The 17,214-nt window shown below is 46.0% G+C and overlaps 1 long non-coding RNA gene across 2 annotated transcripts; it reads left to right on the top strand.

The window, feature by feature from the left end:
* Positions 1 to 622: 622 nt before the first annotated feature.
* Positions 623 to 16,932, top strand: LOC110152533 (uncharacterized). Of its 2 annotated transcripts, XR_011489102.1 has the most exons (5): positions 623 to 659; positions 1,023 to 1,074; positions 5,610 to 6,081; positions 11,737 to 11,820; positions 12,507 to 16,932. It is a non-coding gene; the product is annotated as an uncharacterized lncRNA (long non-coding RNA). The 2 variants fall into 2 exon arrangements; XR_011489101.1 differs by lacking the exons at positions 11,737 to 11,820; positions 12,507 to 16,932 and adding an exon at positions 7,439 to 8,001.
* Positions 16,933 to 17,214: the final 282 nt, after the last annotated feature.

The raw sequence follows: 17,214 nt of genomic DNA on the forward strand, positions 1-17,214 counted from the left end.
TTCCTGCCATGAGGAAGACCCAGGTGATGGCGGAATGGCACCCCTGGTTTGGGGCATCCTTTCCCATTCTCCCTGGCACTGTTCTCCTGAGGGTGAACAAGCCCCAGGCCTGGGGCACTGGGCTCCACGGAGAGCAGCCCTGGGGGGTTACCAGGCATTAGGAGAGTGAAGATTAGTATTGATACAAATACACAGACGACTGCAGGATGAGGAATGTAAGGCGAACGTGAGCCAGGCATTTAGGCAGAGAAGGATTTGTTATAGGAAGAAAGAAAGTGACTGGCTGTAGAGAGAAACCAGTGCCCTCGCTTTCCAGCCAAGCCTTCTTATACCCTGTCGATGAGAAATGTGCCCTGAAGGGAGGGGGCCTTAGTTTATCTTTAGCCCGCAGCTGGAGTCTTGTGGTCACGTAATCGAAGGGGTCTCACGGTCAGGTGGTCACGTCGTCTGGAGAAACTGGCACCAGCAGGGAGAAACAGGATATCTCCTTAAGGAAAAAACAGGATGCCCACCAGGGCACTGTGGCCACTGTGACATCATCCCTTGTTTGTCAGGTCACCACAATGGGCCATTTTTAAACTACACGCGCTGAGGCCCTTGTGAACCCTAACAAGGAGTGCGACTGGAAATGCTGGTATGGAGCTTGCAAGCATTGGTCGGTGAGGGAGAAACCGTGAACTCGCTATTTCAGATTCAGACACTTCTTTCAGATTCAGGGCTGACAAAGAAAGCCTGGTTATGTGGGGCATCTCCACTGGGATTTCCTTTTTGAATAACAGCCGGTCAGCTTCCTTCTATGCAAATCATTTTGAGCATTTATCCTGCTTTTCATTAACACACTCTCCCAGGCCATCACCCCAGCCTGTCTCCTATGAAACATTTCACAGGCGAGAAAAGCTCAACAGCGGTGTGGGGTGGATGCTGCATTTGTGAAGGAGTTTGAGTTTTTATTGTCTTCTCTGGCTGCGATATGTTATTATATACTATATCCACACCCAAGAAGCCTTTTTTTTTTTTTTCAGCAAAGAACAAAACAGAGTCACAGACACAGAGAACGGACCTGTGGTTGCCAAGGTGGAGAAGGGTGGAGGAGGGATGGAGGGGTGGAGTGGGAGTTTGGGGTTAGTAGGTGCAAACCGTTGTATATAGAGCACATAAAAATACCAGGTCCTGCCGTATAGCACAGGAAACTATACTCAATATCCTGTCTGTGTTCTTAGTCGCTCAGTCGTGTCCGACTCTTTGCGACCCCATGGACTGCATAGCCCACCAGGCTCCTCTGTCCATGAGATTCTCCAGGCAAGAATACTGGAGTGGGTAGCTATTGCCTTCTACCGGGGACCTCTGACCCAGGGATCGAACCTGGGTCTCCTGCATTGCAGGCGGATTCTTTATCGCCTGAGCCACCGGGATGTAATGATCCATAATGGAGAGGAATATGGGGGTTGGGGGGGGAGGACAAAATAAAGCTGAGATTAGCTACGCCTGGGACAAAAAGCCCCAGAGTCTCAAGGGAGATCTGAATTCTCCCAGCAGCATACTCTGCAGGATGCTCCACTTGTCACCCCTCTGATGGGCCAGACACTAAGTAGCACATAAAGATAACTTGTGCAGGAGATGTGCTCATTGCAAAAGACCTTGTTACTGAGGACCCGTCAAAAGGCAGGAACAATTTTAAAGCTTTTGGAGAAAATTGACCAGTTGTCCTTCAGAAATATTGTACCAAGTATATATTCTCATCAGCAGGGTGTAATAACGATTTCATGGACTCTTTACCAATATTGTTTATTTTAAGTTTCAAAAACTTAGCCAACTTGCAAAACAAGGATATTTGAGGGTAGCAGTTCATTAATGATGAAGTCAAGCATTTTTTCTAGATGTTTGCCTTTGGCGATTATGAATATATTTATTTGAGACTGTAAAACAACTTTTGGCTATTTATATTACTTTTGTATGTTGTTCTACTCTGTAAGTCCTTTACTAATTTTTCTCACAGAGACTTAATATTTTTCTTGTTGATTTTTATGAGCTTTTTATATGTGAAAGATACTAATTCCTTATCTCAGTTAATTCAAGTATTCTCCCAGTTTTCCATTTGCTTTTCAACTGTGCTTTTTGACAAGCATTCAGTTATTTGCCTTAAAATTTTCTTACTTCACTATGAATAATTTTTTAATTTATAAAAATTAAAGTAAAAATATTTTAATTGTCAAAAATAATTTGTCTCAAAATTTCTTGCTTTATGCTTATATAAGTTTTTCCCTTGCATTATTGAGATATTATTAATGTAAAAGATACACACATTTAAGGTGTACAGTGTGATAATTTGACACACATTTACTATGAAATAATTGCCATAATAATGTTAGTTAAGACCTCCATTGGCTTACATAATTACCTTGCGTGTGGGGTGGGGGGTGGGGAACAACATTTAAGATCGACTCTTAACTTTCTGACATATCATATAGTACTGTTAATTATAGTGAAGTCACTCAGTCGTGTCCAACTCTTTGCGACCCCATGGACTGTAGCCCACCAGGCTCCTCCGTCCATGGGATTCTCCAGGCAAGAATACTGGAGTGGATTGCCATTTCCTTCTCCAGGGGATCTCCCTGACCCGTGGATTGAACCCAGGCCTCCCGCATTGCAAGCAGATGCTTTAACCTCTGAGCCACCAGGGAAGCCCCACTGTTAATGTTCAGTTCAGTTCAGTTCAGTTGCTCAGTCGTGTCCAACTCTTTGCAACCCCATGAATCACAGCACACCAGGCCTCCCAGTCCATCACCAACACCCGGAGTTTACTCAAACTCATATCTATTGAGTTGGTGATGCCATCCAGCCATCTCATCCTCTGTCGTCCTCTTCTCCTCCCGCCCCCAATCCCTCCCAGCATCAGGGTCTTCTCCAATGAGTCAACTCTTTGCATGAGGTGGCCAAAGTATTGGAGTTTCAGCTTCAGCATCAGTCCTACCAATGAACACCCAGGACTGATCTCCTTTAAGATGGACTGGTTGGATCTCCTTAGTTGTTGTTAAATAAGTTCTTATCTATTTAGAGGTCAGATGTGTACATTTCTCATGTCTTTTTGTTTATATTTTACTCCATATTCCCCCTCTCCAAATAAGTAATAAATTTTACAATACTGAAACATAAGTCCTGAGCTCAAATCCTGGCCTAGGCATGAATTCCTGTGTGACCCTAGGCAAGTTAATGCATCTATTTTATATGTAGTAGTGTGTATCTATTGGAGAAGGCAATGGTGACCCACTCCAGTACTCTTTCCTGGACAGTCCCATGGACGGAGGAGCCTGGTGGGCTGTGGTCCATGGGATCACTGAGAGTCGGACACAACTGAGCGACTTCCCTTTCACTTTTCACTTTCATGCATTGGAGAAGGAAATGGCAACCCCTTCCAGTATTCTTGCCTGGAGAATCCCAGGGATGGAGGAGCCTGATAAGCTGCCGTCTCTGGGGTCGCACAGAGTCGGACACGACTGAAGCGACTTAGCAGCAGCAGCAGCAGTGGGTATCTGTTAACCCCAAATTCCTAATTTATCCCTCTCCCTTCCCCTTTCAGTAACCATAAATTTGTTTTCTGTGTCTGTGGGTCTATTTCTGTTTTGTAAATAAGTTCATTTGTATCAGTTTTTAAGATTTCACATGTCAGCAGTATCATATATTTGTCTTTCTCTATCTGACTTCACTTAGTATGAAAATGGACCTTATGATGGATCTTAGTCTAGGTCCATCCATTTTGCTGCAAATGGCATTATTTCATTCTTTTTTATGACTGAGTGATATTGTATTATATATATGTACCACATCTTTATCCGTTCCCCTGTCCATGGGCATTTAGGCTGCTTCCATGTCTTGGCTATTTTAAATAGTGCTGCTATGAACATAGGGGTGCTTGTATCTTTTTAGAATTTTTCTAAAATTGAAGGATAGTGGATTTATAATGTTGTGTTAATTACTGCTATACAGGAAAGTGATTCAGTTATACATGCATATATATGTGTGTGTGTGTGTGTATATATGCACATGCATTCCTGCTTTTTAAAATATTCTTTTCTATTATGGTTTATCATAGGATACTGAATATAGTTCTCTGTGCTCTACAGTAGGACTTGTTATTTATCCATTCTTGATATAAAAGCTTAGATCTGCTCACCCTAGCCTTTCTCTCCATCCCTCTCCCAAACCCCTCCCCCTTGGCAACCAAAATCTGTTCTCTAAGTCAGTGATTCTGTTATAGCTTCACAGACAGGATCATTTGTGTCATATTTTAAGTCCATGTATAAGTGATATCATATGATATTTGTTCTTTCCCTTTATGACTTAGTTCATGTGGGATGATAATCTCTAGTTGCATCCACGTTGCTGCAGATGGCAGTCTTTTGTTCTTTTTTATGGCTGAGTAATATTCCATTATATATATGGACCACATCTTCTTTATCCATTCATCTGTTGATAGATATTTAGGTTGTTTCCATGTCTTGGCTATTGTGAAGAGTGCTGCCGTGAACATAGGGGTGCATATATCTTTTAAAAATAATTTTTATTTATTTAGTTAGTTATTTTTTGGCTGTGTTGGGTCTTTGTTGCTGTGTGGGCTTTTCTCTACTTGCGGAGGCTACTCTCCAGTTGCGGTGCTTGGGCTTCTCATTGCCGTGGCTTCTCTTGCTGCAGAGCATGGGCCCGAGGGCTTGTGGGCTCAGCAGTTACAGTTCCTAGGCCCTAGAGCACAGGCTCAGTAGTTGTGGCCCTTGGGCTTAGTCACTCTGCAGAATGTGGGATCTTCCCAGATCAGGGATCAAACCCATGTGTCCTGCATTGGCAGGTGGATTCTTCACCACGGAGCCACCAGAGAATCCCCATATATGTTTCTGAATTAGAATTTTATCTGGGATATATGCCCAGGAGTGAGATTGCTGAGTCACATGGCAACTCTATTCTTAGTTTTTTAAGGAACCTCCATACTGTTTCCACAATGGCTGCACCAGTTTACATCCCCACCAACAGTGTGAGAGGGGGGTCCCTTTTTGTCCACATCAAGGGCTGTAGTTTTAATAACTTTGCAAAGTTATGGAACCCCCAATCACAGTAAAAAACAAAACAAAACAAAACAAAACTGATTTTCATCAAATACCGATTTTGTTTTGATTGCAAGTATCTTCACAAATAAGACGACCTTAAAATGTTCTATAACGTGGTGTGACACCGTTATTCTGGTGCTTACCAGAAAGTGTAGTTGACTCTTCAAATTGTACTTTATTCACCAGAAATAAGGACTTCTTCTTGCATCCTGTGAGGAGCTGTGACATGATGACAAGACACCCTAGCGCTGGCCAAAACCACAAAGCTCCATATTTTTGGATCTGTGTGGCTATTTTAAAAGTAAACCCCAGCTGTAACAGCCTTCCCTCCTTGGGACCCAGCTCCTGGGTCCTCTGTGCCCTCTAGGTCCCCTTCACTGTCCAGTCCTCAGGTCCTTTGCTCTAGTTCCACTTTGGTGTCTTTTTTATACCTGGGACCCAGCATCGTGTGGGGGAACAGGTGCTTGCAGAGGTATGTTTCCTGACACCCCTTTAAACTTTCTGTGTCCCCAGCTCGCATTTCCCTTTGGCTGCGAATAAGACTCTTTGCTGAATGCTCCTGAAACCAGAAAGATAAGTATGGTTTATATAAAAAACAAGGCGGTGGGCAGCACAGGGATTGGTTGGCACCTCAGTCATGTCATGGAGGACTGGCCCCTTCTGCCATCCTTGGCGTGCAGTTTGCTTCATGGACACAAGTATCGGCTTCTTCTTGTAACATCCAAGAAAGAAGGAAGGAACTCAAAACTTTCTCTCATTTCATCTCTCTTTCTTATAGAAGCCCCCCACCCCCGTGTTTCTCCATGCACCTCACTGCCCGTCCTGGGCCAGGTGCCCCACCTTACTTTAAATGATGTCAAGGAGAAGAGCAGACGAGCAAGCCTCTTAGACCGGTGGACAGAGCTCACCATTGACTAGACCACGTGGTTCTGTGCATAAGAAAAGGGGACTAGTTATCTGGGAGGAAGGTCATCGCCCGTCGGCTGTGAGTCACTTTTTTTCTTGCCTTTTCCTTGCAGGTAGACCAAACTTCCCGAGGGGGGCAAAGGTCCTGTCTTCTGTGTCTTTGTTGGCCCGTCTTTGAGTGGCTTGTCCGAAGGGAGGCTAAATAGATATTTTGAAAATCGTAAGTTCTGGGGCTTCCCTGCTGGCTCAGTGGTAAAGAATCCTCCTGCCAATGCAGGAGATTCAAGTTTGATTTCTGGTCCAGGAAGATCCCAAATGCCATGGAGCAACTAAGTCCATGCGCCACGACTACTGAGCCTATGCCCTAGAGCCCAGGAGCCACTAATACGGAAGCCACTACTACTTTGCCCTAGAGCCTGTGCTCTGCAACCAGAAAAGCCACCGCAATGAGAAGCCCACACACTGCAACTAGAGAAAAGCCCGAGCAGCAACAAGGACCCAGCACAGCCAAAAATAAATAAGCAAATAGATAAATAAAATGATTAAAACTGTATATATTCTGATATCATACTCAGCAGTAAAAAGACAAAATTATTGACAGATGGAATGACGAATGGATGTCAGAGGATGTTATGTTGAGCAAAAGAAAAGTGAAAAGTGAAGTCACTCAGTCGTGTCTGACTCTTTGCGACCACATGGACTGTAGCCTACCAGGCTCCTCCATCCATGGAATTTTCCGGGCAAGAATACTGGAGTGGATTGCCATTTCCTTTTCCAGGGATCTTCCCAACCCAGGGATCAAACCTGGGTCTCCTGCATTGCAGGCAGATGCTTTACTGTCTGAGCCACCAGCCAGACACTAAAGAGTGCATCCTTTAGATCTAGAACAAGCGAAAGTACTTTTAGGGGAAAAAATTCAGAACAATGGTGACCTCAGAGAAGCATGAGGATCACCCAGGAAGGGATACAAGGAAATTTTCTGGGAGAAGGCAATGTTCTGTTTTGTGACACAGGTGTGCTTCCCAGCTGGCTTAGTGATGAAAAATCTGCCTGCAGGAGATGCAAGAGATGTGGGTTCGATCCCTGGGTCAGGAAGATCCCCTGGAGAAGGAAATGGCAGCCCACTCCAGTGTTCTTGCCTGGAAAGTACCATGGACAGAGGAGCCTGGTGGGCTACAGTCCATACTGTCACAGAGTCGCACGACTGAGGGCGCACACATACCTGAATTACAAGCTGTGTTCATTTCAATGGACATACATTTCACAACAGCATTTGAGGTGGGCGTGGGGGGAAACGTGTGGATGAAACTAGAATGGCAGGATGTTGCAGGATGATGGGAACCTTCGTCATTTGTTTTTATTTATGTGTTGAGCTTTTCAAAATTAAAAAAAATAAGTATTTTCTCCTATTTCTTTCATTCCACCCGGGTCTTTAGTGTGAATTCCTCTCACTGAGGCCCTTCTCTGCGAACACCCTCTGCCAGAGGATGGGGTGTGGACTCTGCCTCTAACACACCCTGAACCTTTGCAACTTGCAGCCTGTGGACACCTTGAAGCTGAGACGGTGGCTCCTCTGTGTGTGGCCCAGCGCACAGAGCCCTGCCAGAGGGGGCGCTCAAAAAGTAAATATTTGAATAAATGAATAAGTTAACAGGAGAGTCAAGCCAATCTGGCTGTCAGCCTCTTAAATGCCCTGGAGGGACTGAGATGAGAAAGCAGTGGAAACTGGCCCCAGAGAGCTGAGCGGCACTTCAAAGGCATCATTTCAACAATCCCAGACTCTTGTATCTTCCCAAACATAGAAAAGAAGTAAATTCCTTACCTTGAGATGGCTGGTTTTCTTTAGTTAGCAGGAATTTTTTGATGTTCCGACTACCTGCTTTCTGTTGCAAAAACTCTGATGTGTCCTGAGCAGTCCCTCCGAACTACCCAAGACGCTGTGTCCTGGGCTTCAGTCCTCAGTTTCATCCACTGAATAAAACACTATTCTCAACTTTTAGGTTGTGCATCTTTTTTTTCAGCTGACATTTCCCCCTTTTTTAAAAAACCTTTTTATTGAAGTGTAGTTGATTTACAACGTTGTGTGAATTTCTGTGTCCAGCAGAATGACTCACTTATACATATATATATTCCTTTAAAATTGTTTCATTTTATTTACTTATATTTTGGCTATCCTGGGTCTTCATCGCCGCCTGCGATGTTTCTCTAGTTGCGGAGAGCTGGGGCCACTCTCTGGTTGTGGTGCTCGGGCTGCTCATTGAGGTGGCTGCTCTTGTTTCAGAGCGGAGGCTCTAGGACGCTTGAGCTCAGTTGTCGGGGTGTGTGGGCCCTAGAGTGCAGGCTCAGTAGTTGTGGTGAATGGGCTTATTTGCTCTGCAGCATATGGGATCTACCCCGGACCAAGGATCGAACCTGTGTCGCCTGCATTGGCAGGCAGATTCTTTACCACTGGACCACCGACACTTCAGTGGGAAGCTTTGGAAATACGTCTAATCCTTCCTCACCCTTCACGGTCTCTGCTTTCTGCTGGCTGGGAAGGGTCTGCCGGGCCACCTGGGTGGTGGGGAAGAGGAGATCAGAGGAAGCCATCAACGGAAGCTTGGCTGTTCCATCCTAAGTTTATTTCCTAACTCATCCCAGCCCCGCAGCTGAGCTACTAGACAGCAGTGTTGGCTGGACGCTCGGTCCTCTCTTCAGTGGAAGTATTTCCTGTCCTGAAATAACTGCTGTCTGGGCCTCCCACAGAGAAGTACAAGATCGCCAGCCTGAAAGCGGCCCGAACGTTGATTCAGTTCCAGCATCCAAGGGTTCTTCTGCCTCTGCTGTTTTCTCTTTTTAAATCCTATAAAGCTAAGGCAGGAGCAAATCTTACTGTAATAGGAAAAAATGAAAACAACCCATCACAACCCAGCCCTTGGGCCTGTGGTTTCAGTAATTAGCTCAATGTGTTAATGAGAGTCTTCAGGGAGAACGGCATTAATTAATGGGTGAATCTCACTGTAATAAATGTATAGGCAATTTTCTAAATGCAGATGGCAGAGTCCGCCCTGATGGTCTACCTAGAGCCACTCAATACGGTAAGTGTCGGAGGAAAGTGGTCCATTTGTGAGATGCTTCATGATCCTGATTAGGAGCGGAATCGTGCTAGTGTTCGCCCTCCTCTGTATTATTCGTCTCTCTGGGCAGAGGACCCATCCTGCCCCCACCTCCGTCGCATCCTAAGGCTTTTTATTGCTCCCCTTGTCCTGAATGGGGAGACACCTCTCATTCCTGGGGGAGCTGAGCTGGACCTCCCTGCTTTGTGGGTTTTCTGTCTTGGTTTCTTACCCCCAAGCTGGCCAGGGGTCTTTATCTCTTCTGTCTGTGAATACCATAAATGGCTAGGATGTGGTCCAGATGGGGATCAAGATACTGTTTTAGTAAAGGTGCCTTCCAGGATATGTGACACTCCAAAGCCACCATTTCTTTAAGAAAGCATTTGCTAGTAGTTGGTTACAGACAGTTGAAAGAGACAGTAAGGGGACTTCCCTGGTGGTGAGTGCATAAGAATCCACATGCCAGTGCCGGGGACACAGGTTTGATCCATGGCTTGGGAAGATTCCACATGCCATGGAGCAGCTTACCCCGTGTGTGCCACAGCCGTTGAACCTGTGCTCGAGAGTCTGGAGCCATAAGTACTGAGCCTGTGTGCCCCAACAGGAGAAGACACCGCATTGAGAAGCCTGCACACCACAGTGAACAGTAGCCCCAGCTCGCCCTAACTAGAGAAAGCCAGCAAGCAGCAATGAAGACCCACTGCAGCCAGAAATAAATAAATGCATAAATTTATGAATTAAAAAAATGTAAAACACCAGTAAGGATAGGGCACTAAGAAATGAACTCCTCTCTCCCTTTCACTAACCCTCTGGGTCAGGTTTGCCTTTTGGCTTCACAGATGAACCTGGGCTTGGATTTAAGAGTGTGTTTCCAGGTCTTCCTTTCGACCTGGCTGTCTCCTCAGGCTTCTCTCGGGCACACCACTGGGACATCACAGCCACATTCCAATTCAGCTGCTCTGGATCGATAAACTTGAAAAATGACAAGAAGTCAGAATTCATCGCTACCATTATCTAGACGATAAATCTGTTTAACAAATTGCTATGCACGAGATTCAAATTAATTGGAAAACCCAGTTAAAAAGAAATGGCTTGGCCTGTGGCTCGGTGCTTTAAGAATCAAAATGGGAAACTGCTGGATGGTCACTGTCGTTGCTTAGGACAAAGACCACCTGTTTGCCCCTGGACCATCTCCTCCTTCACTGGGGGCATTTCCCACACTCACTGCAGAATGAGTCACTATCCTGTGCTTGGTGAACACGGGAGGATGTTCAGGAGATGATAGAGTGATGGTGGTAGAGGATGGAGGATGTTCTGAGGTTCTTACACCTGCTTGTCTCCGTCTGATGCCCCCTGGAGGGAAGCTGAAGCAGCACATTCCAGGAATACCTGTTTGTACATGAGGTGGGACCCCCCGCCCCCACCCACAATGAGGCATAAACTAAATCAATCAGACCTTGTGTTCTGATAAAAGGATTCTGAATCCAGCACAAAAATCCAGGGCAGTCACAGAATCTGTATGGTCCTGGAATCAACAGATTTTTTTAAAAAACTTTTTATTTCGTATTGGGGTATAGCTGATGAACAATGTTGTGATAGTTTCAGATGAACAATGGAGGAACTCAGCCGTGCATAGCCATATCTCCATTCTCCTGCAGACTCCCCTCCCATCCAGACTGCCACAGAACTCAGAGCAGAGTGCTATGCAGAAGGTCCTGGTTGGTTATCAATGAATTTTTGTTTTAAGCACAGAAATGGAATTTGGAATTTTGGAGTGCTCACAGCCCAGATGAGAAGAGGTTGCCTGAAGGGATTGGGATACTTGTTTCAAGCCAACTGGACAGAGTGGAAGGAGGCCCAGACCCAGCTCCCAGCCTCCAGAGGAGCACACAGGTCTCCTTGACCCGGGAGGGAGCTGAGGCGTGCACCCTTCTGGGGCCTGGCCACTGATGCACTGTCTCGCTGTGCTGGACCTGGCCCGAGCCTCATCTTTGGAGTCAACAGGTTGCTAAATTTAGACAAGAGCAGCAGATTTAGCAAAGTGAAGAAACCAGCATGGCCAAACCAGGCCCTCAGAGGCTTAACCAGATGTAGTTCGTGTGTCTGCCACAGCCGCCCACCCAGTGCCTGGGATCCTGGGGAGTCTGGGAGGCAGCGATCCACGTAGCAGTTACTGTGGGCTGAGAAGAAAGATGCAAGTCTGACTCCCTCCTGTGCCGGTGGTTACTGGGAACCGAACACGTGAAAAACGGTGTTAAGAAAATCCTTGCTGAGAGTTTGAAGAGACACTGCGTGCAGGACCAGGAGACAATCACCCCTGCTCCCTCCCTGCTCCCCGGACCCTCCAACCAGAACCACGTGTGCCCCATCTCCTCGGCTATGAGAAAGCAAGGACCACAGACACTCAGCCTCCAAGCCTGGGCTGTGTCACACATGCTTGGTGATCTGTTCTGAAAAGTCCCATGACCCGAGTGAGCTTTGAGAGGGAGACCATTGCCAGTCCACTCCTGGACCACGTTCAAGTACCACGGAAACAGCGTGGACCTGTGCTGGGTGCCCAGTCGGAGAGCTGCATCTTTTACCATACTTCTTTCATTTATTCAACAAATCTGTGACCGTCCACCTTCTTATCCCCCCAGGCACCAGTGCTGGAGATAAGACGGTGGGGAATGTGAATGCTCTTCCTGACCTCACGGAGCACACGGTCCAGTGGCAGAGAGCAGGTAAAACAATTAAGTCACAAGGCCCCCTTTGCTTGTCCGATGAATACACCCAGTGATGTGTTACAGGGGCTTTTGGGTGCTAAGGGGACAGGTCCGTCCTGCTGAGGCCAAGACCAGGAATCTAGCCAGGCTGTGGGCCTTAGACGGCAGAGGGATCAAGGAGTCAGACGGCCTAGGTTACAGTCTCGTCCCTGTCTCTCACCAGCTGTGTGACCCCTGGCAAGTGTACTGTGCGTGTCTGAGCCTGTTCCCTCCGTGTAGAAGTGAGCCCAGCGCCTGGCCTCCATTGGGGCCATGTCTGCGCCGGTATCCAATGCCATCTGGGTGTCTGGCACACAGGAAGTGTTAACTGTTGGCTTGCCAAGAGATCTTGGCCTGAAGTTTAGTTTACTGAAGGCAGTTCAGTTTATTTGCTTAACAGTAACAACAATCTCGGCAGCTAGGGGGCCTGGTAGGTGATCAGGGAATATGATTGCAGAGTTCAGGCTGGAAGGGCAGGCAGGTCAACGGCTGCAGCAGAGAGAGCGGTGGCCCTGGACCCCAGGGCTGCCTCCAGCCTCTGTTCGGCAATTCCTGAGACTGCAGACTGGGGGTACCTGGGGCAACAAGAGAGAGGAGTGCTGGGAGCTACTGTGATTATGAAATCAGAGCACTTTTCCTGACTTTTCCATCTTGTTCACCTTTAGGCGGAAAAGCTGAACCGGGGCCGGCCGGGCTCACTCAGAGGAAGACAGGACAGGATGTTTTCCTCTCGTTTTCACTGGAAGTGTGAGGAGTGAGGACGCCCATCCTGAGCATGTCCTGAGGAGAGTTTAAGTTCCTAGTTTAGGTTCTAAAACTGCAATCTGAGCCCATTAGAGGGAGCCTGGGCTGCTGACTCGCATGAGAAAACAGTGCATTAGCCTATTTCCTTCCCGTAAGGACCTGTGAAAGCCAGTGTGATTTTTGCAGAATGAGGTTATTGCAGCCAGTAATCGGCTCGGGCAGCACCAGCAGGCCTGAAATCAAGCAGATGGGGTCAAGGCAGGGCTGTGTGCCGGAAAGGGGGAGCGGGGAATGAGGCTCTCTGCCTGATGTGGGATGTGAGTGAATTTATCTGCATAGTCACAGTCACCCGAGGGCGTCGGGGTCAGCCCCATTTTACAGATGGGGAAGCTGAGGCTCAACCCTCTCGGATTCTGGTTCCTGGCATTGGGGGTGCAGCAGCCTGAGGGAGGAAACGCCTCCTCCCAAACTAGACAGCCCAGGCTTGAATCCCGCCTCCACACCCACTGGCCAGGTGGCCCAGGGTTACATGCTGCTGATTTGTGGGAACCTCAGTTTCCCCACGGGCAGAAGGAGAGAGAGAATGGACGTTAACAGTGGAGACTTGGGTGTGAGTTTGAATGGGGTATGGAGACAAACTTCCTAAGTAACGTGGTTGGCTGGGCACGCTGCCCCTCTTCCGTTTGGGGTCCTCTCCTCTGCATCTTCTCAGCCGTTCTGTTGTTGCATGAACATCCCATATGCTCCGAGTTCTTTAAAGACCTGGCGTATGTGTTGGTGTCTCGTGTGTTAGAATCCCAAACGCCCGCACCCTCGTCTCAGCTGGAAGAGGGGAAAGATGGTGGGCCTGGCCAATGGGCAGTTATTGAGAGATATCCACAGAGCAGCCTACCCCCTCCATCCCATCCCTCTGGGTCATCACAGAGCACCGAGATAAGCTCCCTGTATTATATAGCAGCTTCCTACTGGCTATCTATTTACCTCTATGATAGTGTATAGGTGTCAACGCCACTCTCCCAATTTGTCCCACCCTCTCCTTTCCCCGCTGTGTTCACAAGTCTCTTCTCTATGTCTCTGCCTCTATTCCTTCCCTGCAAATAGGTTCATCATACCATTTGTCTAGATTCCATATATGTGTTACATACAATCTTTGTTTTCCTTTTTCTGATTTACTTCACTCTGAGTGACAGACTCTATGTCCATCCACGTCTCTACAGATGACCCAATTTCATTCCTTTTTATGGCTGAGTGATATTCCATTGTATATGTGTACCACAACTTCTTTATTCATTCATCAGTTGATGGACCTTTAGGTTGCTTCCATGTCCTGGCTGTTGAAAATAGTGCTGCAGTGAACATTGGGGTACATGTGTCTTTTTGAGTTATGGTTTTCTCAGGGTATATGCCCAGTAGTGGGATTAGTGGGTCATATGGTATTTCTACGTTTATTTGGGGGGGGGAACCTCCATACTGTTCTCCATAGTGGCTATATCAATTTGCATTCCCACCAACAGTGCAAGAGGGTTTTCTTTTCTCCACCTCCTCTCCAACACTTATTGTTTGTAGATTTTTTTTAATGATGACCATTCTGACCAGTGTGAGGGGATCCTTTTTGTAGTTCTGATTTGCATTTCTCTAATAATGAGTGACACTGAGCATCTTTTCATGTGTTTGTTGGCCATCTGTATGTCTTCTTTGGAGAAATGTCTATTTAGGTCTTAAATCCATTTTTGGATTGGATTGCTTTTTTTTTTTTTATATTGATCTGCATGAGCTGCTCGTGCATTTTGGAGATTAATCCTTTGTCAGTTCAACAGGGTATTCTCAGCTTCTCTGAGTGGCATTTCTCTGGGCCCAAGGAAGCCACCGCAGAAGGCTGAGCAGGCAGGCATGCCTGGGAACAGGTGCGGGGCTGCATTCCCATGCCGTCCAGTTGGTGGTTGCCCCACTCATTCGAGGGTGTTCTCTGCGGAGCTTTTCACCTGTGTGGTTCACTGTCCTGTTTGGAGCTCCCTGAAATGAAGACCGTCCATGCCGGCACGGTTCTCTCATTGTTGTCTCTGGTCTGTTTACTCCCGACTCTCTTTAGGGAGGAAAATGCTAGAAACCACATCGTAATGGGCCAATTAGTCCTCGTACTGTGTGGTGTTGACTGTTTAGTTACCACCATATTGTGTACAGAACTAATTGTGGTGAAAGCAAATGAATGGTCAGGAAACAAACAGGCTACTAGAAAATAATTACTTGGAGTGTTTCTCTTTAGTACCTGTGCAGGGAATTCATTATAGTCAACAGCCTCTAAGCTGCTCGAAATAGTGGTATTTGTCATTTTCATAGAAACTTGATAATGACATTAATTTATCTTAATGGCCTGTTCTATTGTTATAAATAGTAAAATTAGCTCAAATTGTCTTGCTTCTGCTGGTTTTGGATGGCTTCAGAGGGCCCCCAGCCGCCGCCGAGGAGATAATTTGGTGTACTTGACAGATTTCCAATAATTTGTTATGTGGAACATGAGTAATGCTAGTACCATTAATGTTCATTTTCCTCTAAATTCATTACTGCCCTTTTCCCTTTTATCTTTTTTAATGTCTGGGCCATTTTTCTGTATTTCAAGTGGAGCCACAGAGCCTATTCGTATTCAGCCAGCTATTAACATTCTGCACATAGCGAGCATCCCATAGAAAACAACTCTTTATGAAATGATGAGCCCGGTCGCTCTTTATGACAGAAAAACAGGCAGAAATGGGGTGCTTACTGGTATCAGGGCCTGGGTGTAATTAAGTCAAATGTAATTTTAAAGAAATTTAAATGTTTTCATTTTATGGCAAAGGTAAAATATACTCAAGGGAGAATCTAAGAAGGTGTAAATGCATTAACCACACTTACACCTCCCTTCCACATCACTCTTGTCTCAACTTCCCCGGGGCATTTATCAAAGGTGAGCAGGCAGTGTTTCCTAACAAATTCCATTGTAATTAACCCCTAAGAAATAGGACGACTCATTTCATTTCTATAAGCAGATATGTTGACATGATATCTGAAACAAATGTGAAGGTTCTTTATCATCTGGAAAACTCCTATGATTTGGTTTGTTCGCTTTTTTCAGATCTTTGTCTGTATTTCTCCCATTTACTGGGGGAGATCATAAAATCAGTTGCTTCTGTCCCTCAGCGTTTTCTAAGTATGCATCCTCTTCTTTTGTGTCATCATGTGAAGACTCTCAAATAATAGTCCAACTAGAGCTTTTTATCATTTTAATAATGTATATATAATGGTTTAGTTCAGTTCAGTCGCTCAGTCACATCTGATTCTTTGTGACCCCATGGACTGCAGCACGCCAGGCTTCCCTGTCGATCACCAACTCCCGGAGCTTGCTCAAACTCATGTCCATCGAGTCGGTGATGCCATCCAACCATCTCATCCTCTGTTGTCCCCTTCTCCCCTTGCCTTCAATCCTTCCCAGCATCAGGGTCTTTTCCAGTAAGTCAGTTCTTCACATCAGGTGGCCAAAGTATTGGAGTTTCAGCTTCAGCATCAGTCCTTCCAGTGAATATTCAGGACTGATTTCCTTTAGGATGCACTGGTTGGATCTCCTTGCAGTCCAAGGGACTCTCAAGAGTCTTCTCCAACACCACAGTTCAAAAGCATCAATTCTTTGGCACTTAGCTTTCTTTATGGTCCGTACATCCATACATGACTCTTGGAAAAACCATAGTTTTGACTAGATGGACCTTAGCATGAAAAAAAAAAAAGGATGCACTGTTTACTCTGGACAAGAGAAATGTCACTGCAATTGCAGGTGGGTTTCTTTTTACATCCTGGGCAGGTTGTGCTAATTCCTAGCCTGAGTGCCTTGACCCACCCCAGGTTGAAACGGCCATGTGGGTACAGTGAGAACATCAGCATGTTTGGTGAGAAACAGGCTTTGTATTAAAGCTGCATCTTTTTTTAAAAAAAAGGAACCTGACCAAAAAGAAAGATTGCCTTTCTCAGGATGCTTTATTTTCAAGATGAGGGGGATGCTCCTTGCTCTGTCTGTGCAGAGCTCACCCCAGGCTTGCACAGTTCTACGGGGGATGCCAAGGAAAGAAGATGCACTGAGTTTTTAAAATGAGATGTGGGACACATCTGTCAAACCCACAGTCCCCAAAATGATGAGTTTCTCGCTGAAATAGCAAATCAACATTTAAAGAACCTTTCCTGGTTCCTGGTCCCTTTTATGGGACCAGATGATTTCTTTTCTCCACAGACACAAGCAGATTTTAAAATCGGCTTGCTCAATAAAATCACCCAGATGCACTCCTGAGTGTATGTAGACCCAGGCCCTGCAAACCCTGGAGAGGAATGACAGATAATGTACTAATAATGTGATGTATCGGGCAGGGGGGGGGGGCGATTCATAAAATATTTATCCTAAAGCAGAAAATGTGTCTGTCTGCCTTGTTCATTTATCAAATAATAGTTTAGGGGAATTAGGTACCAGCTGAATCCCTTAGTCAGTGTGGTTGGTCTCACCCAGAGTCCATTAGACCAGGTTATGTATCTGTTGAGGAGGAGGCATCCTGTCAGCAGTGGTGCATAATGGATCATGAAAGATAAATGGGATTAGGCAATTGAATAATTAGA

This window comes from Odocoileus virginianus, chromosome 8, assembly GCF_023699985.2.
Source record: "Odocoileus virginianus isolate 20LAN1187 ecotype Illinois chromosome 8, Ovbor_1.2, whole genome shotgun sequence".
Lineage (NCBI taxonomy): Eukaryota > Metazoa > Chordata > Mammalia > Artiodactyla > Cervidae > Odocoileus > Odocoileus virginianus.